This window comes from Rhipicephalus microplus, chromosome X, assembly GCF_043290135.1.
Source record: "Rhipicephalus microplus isolate Deutch F79 chromosome X, USDA_Rmic, whole genome shotgun sequence".
NCBI lineage: Eukaryota > Metazoa > Arthropoda > Arachnida > Ixodida > Ixodidae > Rhipicephalus > Rhipicephalus microplus.
This window is the reverse complement of record NC_134710.1, coordinates 128,828,384-128,848,037: the sequence shown is the minus strand read 5'-3', so window position 1 is coordinate 128,848,037 and position 19,654 is coordinate 128,828,384.

The window sequence follows — 19,654 nt, the reverse complement described above, 5'->3', positions numbered from 1 at the left end:
ATGATTATTCTTCCGTCAAGCCGACGACTGAACGAGAAAAAAAGGGGGGGGGGGTAGACTTTGCAGACAGAAAAATGCTCATTCTCCCTCGTTGGAACCTCGGCTGAGCCTCCGACAATAGTTTGCGTCCACCCCACCCCCCTTCCCCCAGCGTGTCGTTTGTGGGCATGTGGTTTGAGGAAGGCGTTCGCCGAATTTTCATTGTGCGGACGACGACGCCAGAGGACCATGCTGCCTCCACAGTCTGCCTACCTCGAGACGAACCCTAGCTCGCGTTCAACAAGATGACAAAAAACTTCTGGCTTTCAAAATGGGTATTCCCCTCCTACACCCTGGCTTGAGTAGGGCGCCGGGCAGTCACCATTGCACTATTACAAGCCCATGCATATAGTAAGATTGGATGTGAGATGAATTCCTAAGTATTGTACGAGGTTACTTGATCACAAGGGAGAATATTTAAGTAGTATACCCGAGAAAAGTTAGGCGACCTAAATATATGGTTAACTTTACATTTGTTAATATTGCCACGTTCCATTTCCCAAGTTTTTGTTATCGTCCCAAAACACCACACGATTCGCAGCGCAAACCGCGCCTGCAATTTTCGAGAAGGTTCCGGACTGTAGTAGATCATTTCGATAAGATCATGCCCACTGTGCGAACGGTACAGATTGTTCTGGAACCTACGCCACCGCCAGCGATAACGCTAGAACATTCGACGGCAAGAGTATAAATGCCAACGCGCTTCGCCGCTTGTCAGTTGTTGATCGAAGGCCGACGCTCCGTTCGCCGCTATCAGTCCGAGACTGCTATCTGTGCGAGACTGCTGCTGTAATTGGACTTTCCATTTACCGGGCACAGGTTCGCCCAAATAAACAGTTAAATCCCAACACGAAGTCTCCTGTCTTCGGCCACGTCACGACCCCGTGACATCTGGTGGAGGTGCTGCTTCGTTCATGTACCGGACGCCCCCGTCAAGCCGTGAACCCAGCCCACGTCGCAGAGAAGACACCGACGCCAACCGGGAGCAGCGAACAAGCCGCCGACAGCAAGGGCTACCACCGGAGTACGGGCTTCTACAAGACAAGGCGCGGAAGACCAAGGCCATGACCACGACAGCAGCGACAATGACAACCGCAGCGTCCCAGCCCACGATGGTCATGCATCAACCCAGGGAACCACCAATTTTCCGTGGGTCATCGTTCGAAGACCCGGAGTCCTGGCTAGAAACATACGACCGTGTGGCCGCCCTCAACCACTGGGACCATGACAAAAAGCTGCGTCGTGTGTTCTTCTATTTGGAAGACACCGCAAGGACCTGGCTCGAAAATCGAGAGTCCACGCTCCGAACGTGGGATGTTTTCTGCGGCGCATTCCTGCAAACATACGCGAGCGTCCCTCGCAAAGAGAGGGCCGCTGCTTTATTAGAGACCGGGTTCAGCTACCAAATGAAAATGTCGCCATTTTAACAGAAGAAATGACCCGACTATTCCGTCACGCTGACCCAGACATGCCTGAGGAGAAAAAAGTTCGTTTCCTCATGCGAGGGGTCAAACAGGAGCTCTTCGCGGGACTGATGAGAAACCCACCGAAAACCGTCCAAGAATTTGTAGCCGAAGCGACCACTATCGAAAAGACCCTGGACATGCGCACCAGACAGTATAATCGTCGCCTGACTGCAGACTGCGCTGCTGCTCAAGCCAGTAACTCCGGAGACCTGCGTGAAACGATCCGAGCGATCGTGCGGGAAGAGCTGCGCAAGCTGTTGCCTTCGGCACAGCCTCAAGTGGATCCAATCGCCGACATTGTGCGAGAAGACGTTCGGCAATCACTTCAAGTTCCCCACGCACCGCTGCCCGAGCCGGAAGCTATGAGCTACGCCGCTGCACTGCGCCACAACGCTCCTCCCCGTCCACGCCAAAACGCCGCCCCATCGCACTTCCGTCGACAGACGCCACCGCCGCCACCACCCCCACCGACGTCATACCGTTCACCAGCGGCCCAGCGCAGTGCAGCGAGAAAGACTGACGTCTGGCGCACCCTTGACCATCGCCCGCTCTGCTACCACTGCGGCGAGGCCGGAATCACATACCGCCGTTGCCAGTACCGACAGATGGGACTGCGTGGCTTCGCCGTCAATGCACCGCGTCCACAGCCAGGAGAACGACCACGCGACATCGCCGACTACCTGACAGGAACTCGGTGGACACCTCGAAGCCCTTCGCGTTCGCCGTCGCCCAGCCGCCGCACGTCACCGCACCACCGGCAGTACCCTGGCCCAACGCGGGGCCGGTCTCCTAGCCCGTATCCGGGAAACTAAGGGCAGCAACCGGTGGAGGTGCGGTTGCTGTGCGACGAACTACCGAAGATCCTCCGATGACGACGACGCCGCGACGGAGCTTTCCGAACACAACGCCATACAGGCAAAGCCCTGACGGCGAAAGCTCACTTACCGAAGGTGGCCTGACGACCCAACATGGATGCAGCGGAACAAGCCGACGCAGCCGTGACCAGACGCCACGCCCTAACTGTAATGCGAGACGGCGAACTAGCAACCTCGACGTTCTTATCGACGGCCACAGTGTGACCGCTCTCGTCGATACTGGAGCCGACTATTCTGTCATCAGTGGGTCGTTCGCCGCGAAGTTAAAGAAAGTTAGGACAGCTTGGAAAGGCCCTGAAATCCGCACAGCCGGAGGTCATCTCATAACGCCTGCAGGAATCTGCACAGCGAGAGTCACCATTAACGGCCGTATTTATCCTACAGACTTCGCAGTCCTACAGCGTTGCTCGAGAGATGTCATCCTTGGCATGGACTTCTTATGCCTCCATGGTGCTGTCATCAACCTAAAAACAAAGTCGATAACGTTATCCACAGAAGAAGCACTACCGCCGCGCACGCCGTCAGGACACCATGCCTTGAATATGCTGGAAGAACAAGTCACCATTCCGCTTCGCTCAAGCCTCTTTATTTCAGTCAGGCGCTCCTAAATCACCTGACTTGGAAGGCGTCGTTGAAGGCAGTCAGCATCTGTTGGTCACCCGAAATACTTGCGTCGCAAGAAGAATAGCAGAGCTGCGGGGAGGCAAAGCAACGGTTATGCTCACGAATTTCAGCAATGAGTACAAACAAGTGAAGAAAGGAACAACGGTCGCATACATCGAAGAAATTGTCGAAGCCACCAGTGCTTTCACCCTCGCCGATTCTGCGGAACCTGCTCAGAAGAACCAAGCGCCTCCCATAGCTTTCGACGTCAATCCCAGACTTTCGAACGATAAGCAAGAACAGCTCAAGGCCCTGCTCCTGCAATACGAAGATTGCTTTTCGTCGTCATCGAAAATTCGGCAGACCCCAATCACGAAACATCGCATCATAACCGAAGAAAATGCCAGACCACTCCGTCAGAGTCCGTACAGGGTTTCGACGCGAGAACGTGAGGCCATGAAGAGACAAGTTGATGAAATGCTGCGGGATGACATTATCCAGCCGTCCAAGAGTCCATGGGCATCCCCCGTGGTGTTAGTGAAGAAAAAGGATGGGACCCTACGTTTCTGCGTCGATTATCGCCGCCTGAACAAAATCACAAAAAAGGACGTGTATCCTCTCCCACGAATAGACGACGCACTTGATCGGCTCCATAACGCCAAGTACTTTTCGTCAATGGACCTCAAGAATGGCTATTGGCAAATCGAAGTCGACGAAAGAGACCGAGAGAAGACGGCGTTTATAGCACCGGACGGCCTCTTCGAGTTTAAGGTGATGCCCTTCGGCCTTTGCTCAGCGCCTGCAACTTTTCAACGCGTTATGGATACAGTACTGGCAGGATTGAAGTGGCAGACTTGCCTTGTGTACTTGGACGATGTCGTCGTGTTTTCCTCGAGTTTCGACGAGCATCTTCGGCGCCTTGAAGCTGTACTTCAAGCCATCAAGACTTCCGGACTCACACTTAAGCCAGAAAAGTGCAGATTTGCGTATGAGGAGTTCTTGTCTCTGGGGCACGTTATCAGCAAGTCTGGAGCTCGCCCCAATCCACGGAAAACAGCCGCCATCGCCCACTTCCCGCCGCCCACCGACAAGAAAGCCGTGCGCCGATTTCTGGGCCTGTGTGCCTATTATAGGCGGTTCGTGAAAAACTTCGCCCGCATCGCCGATCCTCTCACTAACCTTACCAAGGCCGACGTGGAGTTTAAGTGGGAAACGCGGCAGAAACACGCTTTCCAGGAGCTTAAACATCGCCTCCAGACGCCTCTGTTACTTGCCCGTTTCGACGAATTCGCCGAGACAGAAATACATACTGACGCAAGCAGCGTAGGTCTTGGCGCCGTTCTTGTGCAGAGGGCTGACGGACTTGAAAGGGTTATTAGTTACGCCAGCCGATCGCTATCCAAAGCAGAAGCAAATTATTCCACAACAGAAAAGGAGTGCCTCGCCATCATCTGGGCTACGTCGAAATTTCGCCCCTACCTCTACGGCAGGCCCTTCAAAGTTGTGAACGACCACCACGCATTGTGTTGTTGGCTAGCCACCTTAAAGGACCCTTCAGGTCGCCTCGCACGATGGAGCCTGAGACTACTCTCTTGAATATGACATTACTGTCATTTACAAGTCCGGCAAAAAACACTCCAACGCCGACTGTCTCTCTCGTGCGCCTGTCGACCAACCGCTACCCGACGACCCGGATGACGACTTCTTCTTAGGAACGATAACTACCGACGACTTCGCTGAACGACAGAGGGCCGACCCGGAACTTAAGGCCCTAATAGAATACCTCGAAGGCAGGACCGCCGAAATCCCGAAGGTATTCAAGCGCGCACTTGCGTCTTTCTTTCTACGAAATGGTCTTCTACAAAAGAACAACTTTTCACCGCTTCGAGCTAAGCACCTCCTTGTGGTGCCTTCAGCTCTGCGACCAGAACTCCTGCAGGCCCTGCACGACGATCCGACGGCAGGGCACCTCGGTGTTTCTCGCACGCTCGCGAGGATACAAGAAAGGTACTACTGGCCACGTCTTACCACCGACGTCACTCGTTATGTGAGAACATGCCGGGACTGTCAGCGACGCAAGACACCGCCGACAAGGCCAGCGGGACTTCTGCAGCCAATCGATCCACCTTGCCGACCTTTCCAGCAGATATGTATAGACCTACTGGGGCCGTTCCCGACGTCGGCTTTCGGAAACAAGTGGATCGTGGTAGCTACCGACTACCTCACCCGCTACGCCGAGACAAAAGCCCTGTCAAAAAGCAGTGCATCCGAGGTAGCTAAGTTCTTCGTCGAAAATATCGTCCTACGTCACGGCGCCCCGGAGGTCCTTATCACAGACAGAGGAACGGCATTCACTGCCGACTTAACTCAAGCGATCTTGGCATACAGCCAAACAAACCACCGCCGGACGACAGCGTACCACCCACAGACCAACGGCCTCACCGAGTGGCTTAACAAGACGATCGCCGACATGCTGTCAATGTACGTCGATGTCGAACACAAGATGTGGGACGCCATTCTTCCGTATGTGACCTTCGCATACAACACGGCGGTGCAGAAGACGATGCAGATATCTCCATACAAATTGGTCTACGGATGGAGCCCGGCAATGACGCTCGATGCCATGTTACCCAACGTCACCGACGAAGAAAACCTCGATGTGAGCGAGTACCTTCAACGCGCCGAAGAAGCCCGACAACTTGCGCGTCTCCGTATCAAGAATCAACAAACGACCGACAGCCACCATTACAACCTTCGACGACGCTTCATGGAATACAAGCCCGGTGAACGTGTTTGGGTGTGGACGCCGATACGCCGACGTGGACTAAGTGAAAAGCTTCTGCGACGGTACTGCAGACCGTACAGGGTGGTTCGACGTCTCGGCCCACTTGATTACGAGGTTGTCCCCGACGGCATCACGAACTCTCAACGACGCCGATCGCGACCTGAAGTCGTCCATGTCGCGCGCCTCAAGCCGTTTCATGCGCGTTAACAAACTGAACCAGTGTTTTTTTTGTATTATTGTTGTATCGTAATTTATTCATTGTACTTTCTTGCATTATTATTGTACTTTCATCTTTAGTTAAGCATCGGGACGATGCCTTTTTTCAGAGGGGGGCAATGCCACGTTCCATTTCCCAAGTTTTTGTTATCGTCCCAAAACACCACACGATTCTCAGCGCAAACCGCGCCTGCAGTTTTCGAGAAGGTTCCGGACTGTAGTAGATCATTTCGATAAGATCACGCCCACTGTGCGAACGGTACAGATTGTACTGGAACCTACGCCACCGCCAGCGATAACGCTAGAACATTCGACGGCAAGAGTATAAATGCCGACGCGCTTCGCCGCTTGTCAGTTGTTGATCGAAGGCCGACGCTCCGTTCGCCGCTATCAGTCCGAGACTGCTGCTGTAATTGGACTTTCCGTTTACCGGGCACAGGTTCGCCCAAAAAAAACAGTTAAATGCCAACACAAAGTCTCCTGTCTTCGGCCACGTCACGACCCCGTGACAATATTTAGTTCCATTAGCCACAAGCTGCACCAGTTAGACATTATATTTAAATCGGAGTGTAGGTGATTACTATAGTCGTCTAAAGTAATTTCTGTAAAAGTATCGCAATCATCAGCAAAAAGGTGGATATTAGAAGTTACTTGAGAGAGTAGGTCAATAATATATATTAGAAACAATAAAGGACCGAGGACCAACTCTTGGGGCACTCCTGAGGTACCATGGCACATTTGTGAATTGCAACCGTTAGCAGTAACGTACTGTAAGCGATTATCAAGAAAGCATCCGACATATTTTAATGGGTTAATGTCAAGATTTAAGTTCCACAACTTGTGGATGAGAAGTTTATGACGCACTTTATCCAACGCTTTAGCAAAATCTAAAACAAATGCTGTCAGCGGATGATGAACGATCAAGAATTACATCAGTGAAAGGTACGAGCTTAGTCTCACATGATTATGATTACCTAAAACCGTGTTGTGAAGGCGAAAAGAAGGTGTTATTTTCAAGAAAATTGAGGATGCTTCTGATTACGACATATTATATAGTAGTTTGAAGCACAAGCTAATAGGAGAAATGGGGCGATAGTTAGTTGTTAAGCTTTTCTAAGCTGATTTGAGAAGTAGAACTACCTCCCCTACCTTTGACTGATAAGGTAAAGTACCTATGTGAAGCGACAGGCTCGACAGAGCTGTAGCCTGTAGTAAAAAATGCACATGCAAACTACAATGCAGCTCGTTTGTTATAAAATATTATTATTATAGACTGCATTATAGTCTACTTCCACAATGTGCCTAACAAATACAAAGATTGTTAGACATTCATTGTGCATACATTTGAAATGAATGCGCCAAAAACCAAACACGACAGCCGCCACAAAATGTGTGCAACCTATATACATATCCCGATACAAATATAAAAAATCATGGCACACACAAATTTACAAATTATGCCGATAAACAGATGCCAATGCTAAGATCATAACACATATGTTCAAGCACACAAGATCATAACACATATGTTCAAGCACAGTATTCAGTAATAAATGCACATTGTATACATTCAAACAAAAGATAAAAAAATGAAGTATTCACAAGTACTTTCATTTCTTGTCCTTATCAAGCCTCAGCAACATTTTTTTATTTATAAGATAGGACCCATCACCAACCAAACATTACCACTGCAGTAACTTCTTTCAAGCATAAAACCATAAGGGTGCTCAATTTGGGTGTCTTATTGGTGTGAGAACTCACTTCAGCTGCCAAAATCACACAGACCCCTTGCGCAGGCAGTGCTGCGGTGACGGGGGTGGGGGGGGGGGTGCTTGTGTACACGTACACAAAGAGATGCACCAGCACGCATAAGGAACGGTAAAGCCTCAACTTGAAAGAAGTTTCTGGCTACGCTGCTGGCACAGCCAACAAATAAAAAGAAACCAATAAATAAATATGAACCATTTTGAACTAAATGCTTATGGCAGACAATATGATGAAAGCTTCATGAATATTACTTGTGTTTGCAAAAGCCTAGGCTATGTCACAGAAATTATTTAGAAAAACTTTCAAGAACTTAAGAGAATAATTGGACACAATGTGAAATGAGAATGTACATTTGTCAGAAAACTGGAATATTTTTTTTTCTAAAGAAGACACTCAACTATGATCGCACACATGTAGTCACTGGTCAAGTGATTATCCCAGGAGACAGCGGCATTCCTAGCCACTGGTTTGTTCACAAGTTTTGCGCTGCTGTTCTATTCTTGTGAAGCATCTGGCGCAGCTTTGATAGTGATTTGACTTTGGTAGAAGTACCATTTGCCAGTAGTTCTGTCCGCCGTTCAGCAGCATCCATGCCTTCGATGTCAGTTGGTGATGTAACCTTTCGCTACATTTCCTGGGTGCAGCGAGGCCTCTTCATGCGACTTTCTTATATGAAACATTGGTTCCAATACTGCAGATTGAGTTTTCTGTAAACATGGCTGGCTTTCTCATGCACAGCAACTTCAAGTCGTTTCGTGCAGTGCAAGTCGTCTTCGCGCTGAAATGACCTCCTGAGGAGCATCGTGCAATATTTCTGCGATCTGAGACCGGTCAGCACTTGCTCCCTCGTGTCACAGAAGTTGCATCCCTGCAAAGACGCGCCTTGGCATGACAGTGTGAGGCCCAGTCACTATGACGAGACACTGGCCTTTGCTTCTGGCGTGTGACGCTTCACGCTACGACGTCGGTGCAGTGCTTTCCCAGATTGATAATCAAGGCAGAGAAGAAGCGATAGCCCAGTGTCAGAACGGAACGAAAACGGAAAAAAAATGATATTTTTGACCGGAATGAAAACGTAATATAAACGTCTATAATTATTTCGTTCCAGAGCAAAAATGAAATATTTTTTATCGTTTTTCATTTCACGGGAAAACTTGGCGATCTGGAACAACTGAGGTCATGCAACGTGAGCAACATCCTGCATAACTGAGGGCACAGAATCAGTGCGTATCTGTGCGGCAGGCATCCCTAAGTAAAGGTATTTCCATATATTGTGGAAAACGAAAAAAAAGTGTCAGCCATAGATGTTTGCATTTATTCAAGCGGGCCTTCGTATGCCTTTCACACAGGCCACCCAGAAGTTTGCTTGATCAGAACAGTGGTCGCGCATATAAGAGAATACCCTCGATGACGGGCTGCTTCTGAGATCATGCTCGCACTATTCACGCCTGCACACACACACGAAAAAACATTGAGCCTGTTCAGAATATTTCAAATTCACTCTTCAGAGAATCAAGTGTGATAACTTCGAAAAGCACTGGTTTGCGTTATTTGGCTACGAACTCACGGTAAAGCTACTTGCGCTTATCTTAAGAACGTAATTTATTTTAGTCCAGTCCCAAGTTCTTAAAAGAAAAATCTTATGCTTTTATAGTTAATTTACTTTTAATGTTTTGCATAAAAATAAAAACCATTACGAACCGTTAGGGAACTTTTTTTTTCGCTCTGGAAAGGAAACGGAACGAAACTTTTTGGGGTGGAACAAAACTAAAACCAAACTGGAAAACCCTGCGATAGCATTCGCTTCCCGCACGTTAGCTCCTGTGGAACTAAATTATTCTCAGGTTTATCAGGAAGGATTGGCCGTTGTATATGGAGCCACGCATTTTCATCAGTACATCGTTGGCAGACATGTGACTGTTCTGACTGATCACAGGCCACTCCTGAGTATCCTAGGGCCCCAGAAGGAGATTCCACAGACATTTCCGCCTCGTATGATCCGATGGTGCATTAAGATGTCAGCATCACACTACGACGCCGTGTACTGTCTAACACCGACGCACTGAGCCGCTTACCCCTCAGCAAAACCATTGAGGATAACCTCAAGTTGGCTGCTTGCTCATGTTCGAAGCGCTACCAAGCCCCACCACTAACGGTCGACGAAGTCACAATGGCCACGCAAGATGACCCAAGATTGTTCAAGCTGTACAATGCCCTGATGGAGGACAGAGTTCAAAACTTCAAGAATGAGAACTTCAACGCAATGGAGAGCAATGGAGTTCAACTGTCATCGTGGTTGTATCAAATTGGTATCACGAGTTGTTTGTTATTCATGACCCACTTCGACAACGAGCAATGACTCTCATTCATGCCTGACACTGAGGCGTGATCACAATGAAGTGCGCCCGCAGCTACATGTGGTGGCCGGGAATCGGCAAGGGCACCGAGATAGCTGCAGAGTGCACAGCCCGCCACTTAAATGAACGCGCTCTGACGCGATCTCCAGCACGGGACTGGGGCAGACCGAGCACACCTTGGCACACATTCTTGGTAATTCCGGATGCCTACAGTAAATGGTTTGAAATTCACCAAGTGTACAAAACAAATTCGACAGATGCCATCGAGTTCCTGCGCCTGTTCGAAACTTTCGAATTACCCCGCAAGGTGGTTTCAAACAACGGAATCGCATTCGTGTCAGTCAAAATACAGAAACCCTACGAGTGACAACTGCATCGCAGTGGTAATATCTGCTGCGAACCACGCAGCCACAAAAGGACAGGCCAAACCCTACGTGGTAGAGCTAAAACGTGCTCCTGCAAGTACGAGGTCATTACAGCGGTGCATTGCATGTTTTTTTTTTTTTTCAAGCAACTTGCAATGAGCCAGACGGGCCAGGTACCGGAGAATATCATGTTTTCTTGCGAGCTGCGAACGCACATCTCAGCCATTCTGCCAGAACCGCCTTGAAAGGTCACACAACATAAGGAAGACACCTCGCGTTGCCGGTAACTTCACAAAGGACAACCAGTGGTCGCCCAGCAGTTTCATAGAATGCCCGAATGAACAGCGCCCATCGTAAAAAAAATCGACAGGAGATTTTGCCTTGTTGAAGCTAAAGCTTCTCCATCGCGTCTTCTACCAAAAAACGCATGGAGGGGCTTTAGACCGTGCATTCCCGCTTCTAGCCAGCTGCAGGAATGCGCCCTGCCCTCCACCTGACCTCCCCCTCCCATGATACTTGACGCCGCGCGCCCGGGGACTGACTGAGTGTTGGGGCAATCAGTGGGCCCGCGCACTGGTTGCCTCTCCTTTGTGCTCCTCATCTCTTTTATGGCCCATAGCGGACTCGAAAGCCAGCGCTCAGACCATTGGGACCATGCTGCGCACAAATACCTTTCTTGAAAGCAATAAACTCAGTTCCCTGTTACGTACGCTTGTTATTCCGGCTACCGTGGACATAGCACAGTGCAAATGGGGTTATTTGTTCCTAAAAAATTTAACTTCTCTGCCTTTCAGCATTATATCTGTCTCTTTTACCTTACTTCCATGAATATTTAAATTTAAAGAGGAAGTGGATTTATTTCTTTATAGATTTGTTATTTATTTTAGAGAAAAACTGCCAGTCAAGTGCCGGACTTTAGGCAGGGGTGTGTGCGCAGTGGACGCAACAATGTGTAGGAGGTACAGCAGTATAGAAAGTCGCCAATGTTAAAAAGCAAGACTCTGCAGAATCGAACCATTGAAGAATCGTGTAGAAGCGATGCTTTGAACCTCAAGCAATCAGTCTGATCAAGACGGGTATTAAAACGAAGCGCACTGTAATATATATGAAGGTGTAGTTATGAGCCATGTGAAAGAGCTCACGCACGAAGAAACTAGTTGAGATCGACACTTTCAAGAATCTCTGGTGGCAAATTGTTCCACTCTCTGCTTGTGCGGGAAAAAAAAGTACCTGTATATGTAGATGGGCTCAGTCACTCTTTCAAGATTGGAGGCACACGTTTCGTGGTGCAAGATTGGTTCGAATAATTAGTTTTTTTTTTGTATTGCCAGCTTATTATTATATATAAGATAGAACAGCTTCGTTATTTCGTGATAACGTCTCCATTCCAGGGTTTCCCGTTTAGCGCTTTCCAGAAAAATTGACGGATATGTCTTACTTTTGGGTATTGAAAATGAATTTTACAGCTTTTCGCTGTATTGATTCAATTTTATCTGTGTTAGCTTGCGTGTGCGGGTGCCAAACAGCCGATGAATATTCTAATATTGGTATTACGTACGTTTCACATGAGGTCATTTAGGTTCGCTGCATGCCTTAGCGAGTGCCCATCTTAGGTAGCCTAGTATTTTCAAAGCCTTTTTCTCAGTATAAGACATGTGTTCGTTCTATCTTAAATCAGATGTGATGACAAGACCAAGGTGCGTATACTGTGAGACAAAAGACAAGAATAGATTGCCTAGGTTGTATTGGAATTTTAATGGATCTTTTTGTGGGTTATGGTTATCGCCAAAGTTTTTCTTGCGTTGAAGGTCATCTGTCTCTTTGTGCACCAATGTTGAATCTTAGATGAAGAGTTATTTAAAAGAACCTGGTCACTGGAAGCATTAACTACTTTAAAGCACGCAGGCATCTGCAAAAAGCTTTAGCTTTGCTGGAATATCACGGGTGGAATTATTGATATAAACCGGAAAGAAAAGCGACCCGAGGACGGATCCCTGAGATATGCCGGATTTAAGCGGCGCGGACGGCGAGTTGATACCATTGTCCATATCGTGCCCGGTGAATATTACTTGCAATTTCAAAGCCTGACCAGGGATGCATTAGTTAATTAGCACTAATTAACAGATAAGTAGATAACTTTAACTACCACATTAGCTGTAAAACTCGAGAATGTGCTGTAAATTCAGGGGTCTATGTGGTACATACACTGAATGTTTGGAAACGTGCACTTTGTCTTTTTTAAAATACCCCATTGATGTGCTATACTATCGATCTTTACCCCAACGAACCCTAAATATAGTTTCACGGGGCCATGAATGTGCCTTCCATAAGAATCCTCACTTTTTAAGCGTACCCAATTTTAATTTTTACGAGGCACTGTAGAGTACACCATCTCAACGCTAGATGGAGCTACAAGGGCTTGATGGCTGTCGCACCCTGAACAAAACTGGACAGGGAACTTTTTTTTACCACGTGATTCAAACACGCTCCATACCATCATAAACTAGACATATGCCAGTACCTAAATCCCAGAAAGCAATTGGATATCTTCAAGCACGTCTCCACGGCAGCGATTCAAATGCGTTAAAACAGCTGATATTTCCGAGAATGCCCATAGGTACTGTACATTATTTTTTGATAAGCTAGGAAACTCGCACTATTGCAACTAGGAAACTGTAACTCCAGCAGAAGAAAGGTTCATACAGTTGCTACTTGAAACCGTGAAAGCAATGAGAAAATCATAAAGGGAGAGGAGTTATTAACGTTTTGCTCTCCGGTCCCATAGAGTTACACGGGGCCCCGCCTCCACCGTGCGGGAAAGCGCGCCTCCTGCTCGTGAGCTGGAATCCTGGGGACGGTTGGCACACATTCAGCCCTGTGTGCCCCTTGTTTTGTTGTCCAGTTCATTGCACTTCATTTCTGAGAGGTATTTGTGTGTTAATCTCCTCTTGGTTTGTTAATCACTTGAGCTTGTATCACCCGACGTTTGATTAAATGTTATTTCGGAAACGAGGACAATAAAACGAGGCCAAAGACATTTTGTGTTAAGTGCAATACACTCTGTTGTTTTCTGGCACATGCTGCATGGCTGCAGGGATTACAGAATGCATGATTGTAAATGTGTGCATTGAAATACGCAAAGGACGGCGCATCACGAGCAGGCGGATGCATTAAGAACAAAAATGCCACGCCCACCACATGATGCAGCATGCGCGAGTGGGCTCGTAAGAAAAAAAAAAGAGAAAGCACTCAGTGCATGCAACAAAAAACAAACAAAAAAGGGTGTGCGAGAAGTGCGGTATGAGGTGTGGCTAATATTAGTTTTGCCATGATGAAGCAGACCGTGCCCACATGCACCGCCATTGATGCAATTAGAAACTCAATTTCCCCAACCAGGGTTGTAAATTAAGAGATATTTGGTGCTGCCAGCACTGACATCATCAATTAAGGCATCTTACGAGAGATGCATGGAGTAACTGACTTCTTGTGAACCAGTGAGCCGCTCAGTTGATCTGGTTCACTTTAGTGCGCTAAGCCGTTCAGAGCCGCTCACTGAAGTGAGCCACTTTGTCCGTCTCTTCACTGTAGGCCTTGCCTAGCCTTGCCCAACGGCACTGCTGCTGATGCTCACAATAGCGATTGAGACTTTTTACTTCAGCTGCCCATTTTTGCAAGACTTCCACATTTTTTTTCTCCCAATGACCACTATACCAGACGTACGAGGGTTGACTTTTTCATCACTTTTTTTTTAACTCTACCTATATTCCGGTGTATACGGCGTGTTCTTGGCATTGGCTGAGTGTCATCCTTGCTCAGAGTGGTGTCTGTATACAGGAGATCTTTATGACAGAGTAAATTTATTTTCAAAGAAAGGTGGCAGCACCCCTTTATTGTGGAGTTCAACAATTCATAGCTAAAATCTAGTCTCTGGCATTTACTTGGATTACTATCATCATGAGATGGGTTCTACCGAAACTTTTATTGCAAATAGTACTCACCGTCAGTGAAGCGGGAATGGTCAATATAGCGTCTCACAACAAGTTCATCGGTCTCTTTATCGTCAAACTCTGATGCTAAAACGAAAAGAGTAAAGAGAAACGGCAAGATATTGACAACTTGCATCTAGTGCACACTCCAAATATTGCCATTTTGAATCTCGCATCTCTTGCGGCACATACCCACTTTAGAGTGGGTATGTGCCACCGGTGGCTACCTACTACTACTACATACATAGGAGGATGTACAGACCCACGCCCTAAGGAGCTTCGCCCATAAAACCAAAGCCGGTCAAAACGATTGTTTCATCCCTTTTAACTTCATCATTGCCCTAGTTATTTGCAAAATTCTCACGACAGTATGTCTACATTATACAAGTGCACAGTTGTTTCTTGAACAAACTTTTGACTACGTGGCTATTTCGTAATCATCATCAGCCTGACTACGCCCCCTGCAGGGCAAAGGCCTCTCTCATGATCTGCCAATCAACCCAGTCTTGCGCTTTCCGTTGCCATGTTATACCTGCAAACTTTTTGATCTCATCGGCCCACCTAAATTTCTGACTCCCCTTCGTGCATTTGCCTTTTCTGCGAATCCAGTCAGTTACCCTTGATTAATGACCAGCAGTTATCCTGCCTACGCACTACGTGTCCGTCTCATGTCCATTTCTTTTTATTTATTTCAACTATATTATACTTAATCCCGGTTTGTTCCCTGACCCATTCTGCTCTTTTCTTGTCTCTTAAGCTTACACTACATTCTCGTAGGCCTCCTTTCCATCACTCGCTGCGTAGCCCTCAATTTAAGCTGAACCCCCTTTGTAAGCCTCCAGGTTTCTGCTCTGTAGGTAAGTACTGGCAAGATGCAGCTGTTAAATACCTTCCTTTTGATGGTTGGTGACAGATTACCATTCATTACAAGCCCTTTAATATGCTTCAATGCAACCAAGATGTATAAAGCAAAGAATACCAAAAGCATTAAGAACAGTTGTGCAGTGCAATTAGGGGGAACAAACTGTCTCTTAATATTTTAATATTGAATTACCCAAACTATCAAACACTCAGAGCTTGGTTGTATCACTGGTTCCACTCTTGGAAGTATGCTGGGTTCACTCAGATCTACCAGAGAGGTTGGATAAGGTAATCTTGAAACACGTCTAACTGAACTAATGAAGTTCGAGAGTTTTTATGGAAGCACAAAAATTCCTACATTCTCGTAGGCCTTCAAAATGCCATTTTCTGTTTCAAGGGTTTTCAGGTGTTCAAGAACCAGGACGTGTATAAGCCATGACTAAACACCGGAACAAACCAAACACAAAAGGCACATGACAGGCACAGAATTGTGATGGATAACAAGCTGCATAACATCAATAAGAATGGTAACCTTGATATAAAGTGGAGTACATTGCACAACAGACTACACAAACTTCAATACGTACTGTACTATTTTTTGATCAGCTTTAATCAATTAGCATTTTTTAACAGAACAAATGATATTGCTTTCATTTCTGATAAATCCAGTTATGACAGGGGACTAGCACTGAAGTTTTCATGGTGCGTACAGTGTTGCCCTCGCAGTCAAAACACATACCTTCAGCCCCTCCTGTACATAAGAATGGCGAGTGACAGAAACAATGCAGGCACGCACTGCTCCCGTACTGCTAAAGAAAAACAAAAGGAGGTATTCAAGTGCCACAACTACTTAGGAATGAGACAAGATTAACTCTTCTATGTCTTTCCTTTCAAACCTTCAAATAAAAATGTAGGCAGCATTGGATTCAAGCAGTCAGGAGAGCCCTTCCCATCCAATTCAATTAGCTTTCCTTCTAAGGCTAATTTCCCATCTCCCTGTTTTATTCAAAAGTCACTCACCAGCATTGGGGGGCAGGCCCAAACAGAACCTGTAGCCATCAATTTGCCGGGAATAAAATGAGAAATATGTCCCAACCAGCATACTTAAAACTTTTCAACAGAATACCACTGCAAAGACCCTCCTGCAGTAGTCTCCATTATTTGCAAAGTCAAGTGAAGGAAAGCTGCATTGTCATATGAGATATGTGTGTTAAATTTCTTAGTAATCACTTTATACAACTAACATTGCTTTACATTTATCCCCTGTTGTGTCTGCTTAAAACTATGATGCTTGATCGACCTTCCCATGCATATTTTCAGCAGACTGTCAAATTCTCGGGAAACAAATAAAGCAGCTACCGCTTAACTTTTAATGCACACATGGACAAAGCATTAACAATGCAGCACGGGCCTATTAATCAAAGCTGTTCAGCCAGAACAGCTTGCAATAAATCGTATTCAACGCTGTCTACGGCACCACATACAGCGACAGTTTGTTTTGCAGGGCTTCTCTCCATTTTCAACTGCTTTGTAATGAAAGTAGCCCCCAGAAAAAGTTGTTTTTTCAAAGCCATGAAAGACAGTAGAAACCAAAGTAAATTAATAACAGTGCACCACCATGCACGTCTCAGTTCATGTTAAGAGCTATCACCTAAAAACAAACGTGATTATCATTTAGATTTTCGTGGTACACAAGAGGCTTGATTGGCCAAATAGGTCATCTCTTTATATTTATTAAAGAGATGATGACAAACACGCTACGTGAGTTAATGGGAAAATTTTGAGCTGGGTCACAGTACTATGTATGGAGCCTAAGCAAAAAAATGTAGTGTATGCTCTATTGACCTCATCAGTTAAAAGCAGTAAAGTAAATTGGAACCAGGTGTCTAATTGACGTGCACTCAATTGCTGCAGGAACAGCTGCATTTCATTTAATTCCTCGTATGCACAAGTTTTTGTAAAATCTATGATCTGTGTCAGCCAGGGGCGTGGCGTAGCCAGAAATTTTTTCGGGGGCACAGGCATCATTTTTCTCGGTGACGTCACTATCTGCAGTAGTTTAAACAAATGGTGTACATGTATATTGAGCCATAAGATTCCTCCTCTCTCCATGAGTATGCTTGTGAAGAGAGTAAGTAAAAGTACTATAAGAATGGTTGATAGATATGTGGGGTTTACCGTCCCAAAACCACCATATTATTATTGCAATATCGATTGTATGAACCCTCTCCGCTGCATTTTGCCGCCGGCGTCAGCGTCGCCGTCACTCACCGTATATGTATACGTATCTGTATATAAGAAAAGTCACGAAAGAAAAAAATCCTGAGAAAGACTCCGGCACGCGAAATCGAACGTGGAACCTCCTAGTCATGAATGTGAGGCATTAACCACTGAGCCACCGCGAAGCTCGACCTTCAACTTTGAAACGGCAAACTATTTATATCTACCATTTACCATTGGTGAAGGGCATCTCAGGGAGGGGGGGGGGGCGGGGGTTTATCGCTTTTTCAGCATTACCAGCGAGATGGCGCGATGAGTGCGCGGCAACGGCATCTGTTCCCATCTCCCACGCGTACTTTGCCCCTCAGAGTAGAGAAGGTATAGATGCTCGCTCACGTGCCTTTATCTGTCGGTGGGACCGATCGTATGACTTGGCTGGCATTGGGCTTTCGCCAGAATGTTTCTCTTATAGTTACCGGATACACAAAAATCACTGCAATCTTTGCAGAGTCTCCGTTTGCGAAAAGGGCGTGCTTTTCATACACAACAAAGTAAATGAGATGCTTATTCGCATTCATCTGTACCTGTAAGTACGTTTCATGCGTCATTTTTGCATATATAAGAAACGCGGGCACGTTTCGATCTGCTTGCCATTCTGCGCGTGACCTTCAGATTTTTTGTTATCGCTTTCATTTCTTCGCCTTTGCGGCAAGGCTGGCACTTTTTCATGGGAGACATTGTAGTAGAGGGCTGCATTGATTCATTGAGTGATATGTGGGATTTAGCGTCCCGAAAACCACCACATGATTATGAGAGACGCCGTAGTGAAGTGCTCCGGAAATTTTTACCACCTGGGGTTCTTTAACCTGCACCCAAATCTAAGCACATGGGCCTACAACATTTCCGCCTCCATCGTAAATGCAGCCGCCGCAGCCGGGATTCGATCCCACGACCTGCAGGTCAGCAGCCGAGCACCTTAGCCACAAGACCACCGTGGCGAGGCCAAACAACATCCCTCTCTCTCTCTGAACATGCTATACCCAAACGGGCCAATAGAACCATATTAAAACAAGATTTTAAGTAGAGTAGTTTTTATGGTGTCTTTCAAATGAAATTATGATTTGCTCATATCTATCATTTCGTTATAGCGTGGTTAAATTCTATAAGCTCTCAACAAAGGATCTTGCACATCCAATGTAACTGTCTCAAATTGCTACAAATGGAAGCCTACTGTGATGACGAAAACAAAGAAATCTGGGTGCAACACTTCCATGCAGAGTGCCTGGGTTGGAATCCCGCTCTAACCATTTTTCCTTTCCTCTAATTATGCATGATAGCTTGTACGCATAACTGCAGTAGTGGTGGCGGACTACGCTACTCAAATGGCCTGCTGTTGTGATCCGATTGCAGATTTCACTCTGAAGCAAGCGGGAGGAGAGGACTAGGCTTGTGCGAATAGTGAATTTTAGGTTCGAAGCGAATGGTTATTTTGGTCAAATAATTTATAATCGAGTTCAAATAGTATGTGTATCGTTATTAAAAGGAAAAATGGGCATATTAGTCATGACCCAACCACCCTGCGTAAAATTTTTGAAAATTTGAAACAAGGCCTGTGCAAATGTAATTTTTTGCATCAAAGAAAGCGGAAAAAAGTTTGAATAGTAGCAGAATTTGACTTTTGGTAGAACAGAAGTGATAGTCTGTAAAATACATTACTTTTTTTAATTTCCTAAACTTGGAGCATATAAGTCGATATAACAAGCTTTTAAACTTAAAGAATGAATCGATCAGGGGGTAATATTCTAACTTAACCTTGAAGTAGGGCTTTGCGGTAATGCGATGTTCCCCTTGAAATGTGTTTTCATGGCTTAGCCCCATTTCACTGCTCTTTAACAGGAACGTTACATGCGAATTATTGCAAGTTTGAAGCTGTTTTCACAGCCTAGCGCTGGTTCACAGCAGTAAAAACACCTTTACCAGATGTCACATGTGCATTATTATGCCTTTATTCATTGGTTTAGAATAATTGGAAGTTTTTATAAATTAAATTAGATTCGAAGTGAATTCAAATACTGGATCATTCATTCATTTTCGAAGCATTCGAATATTCGCAC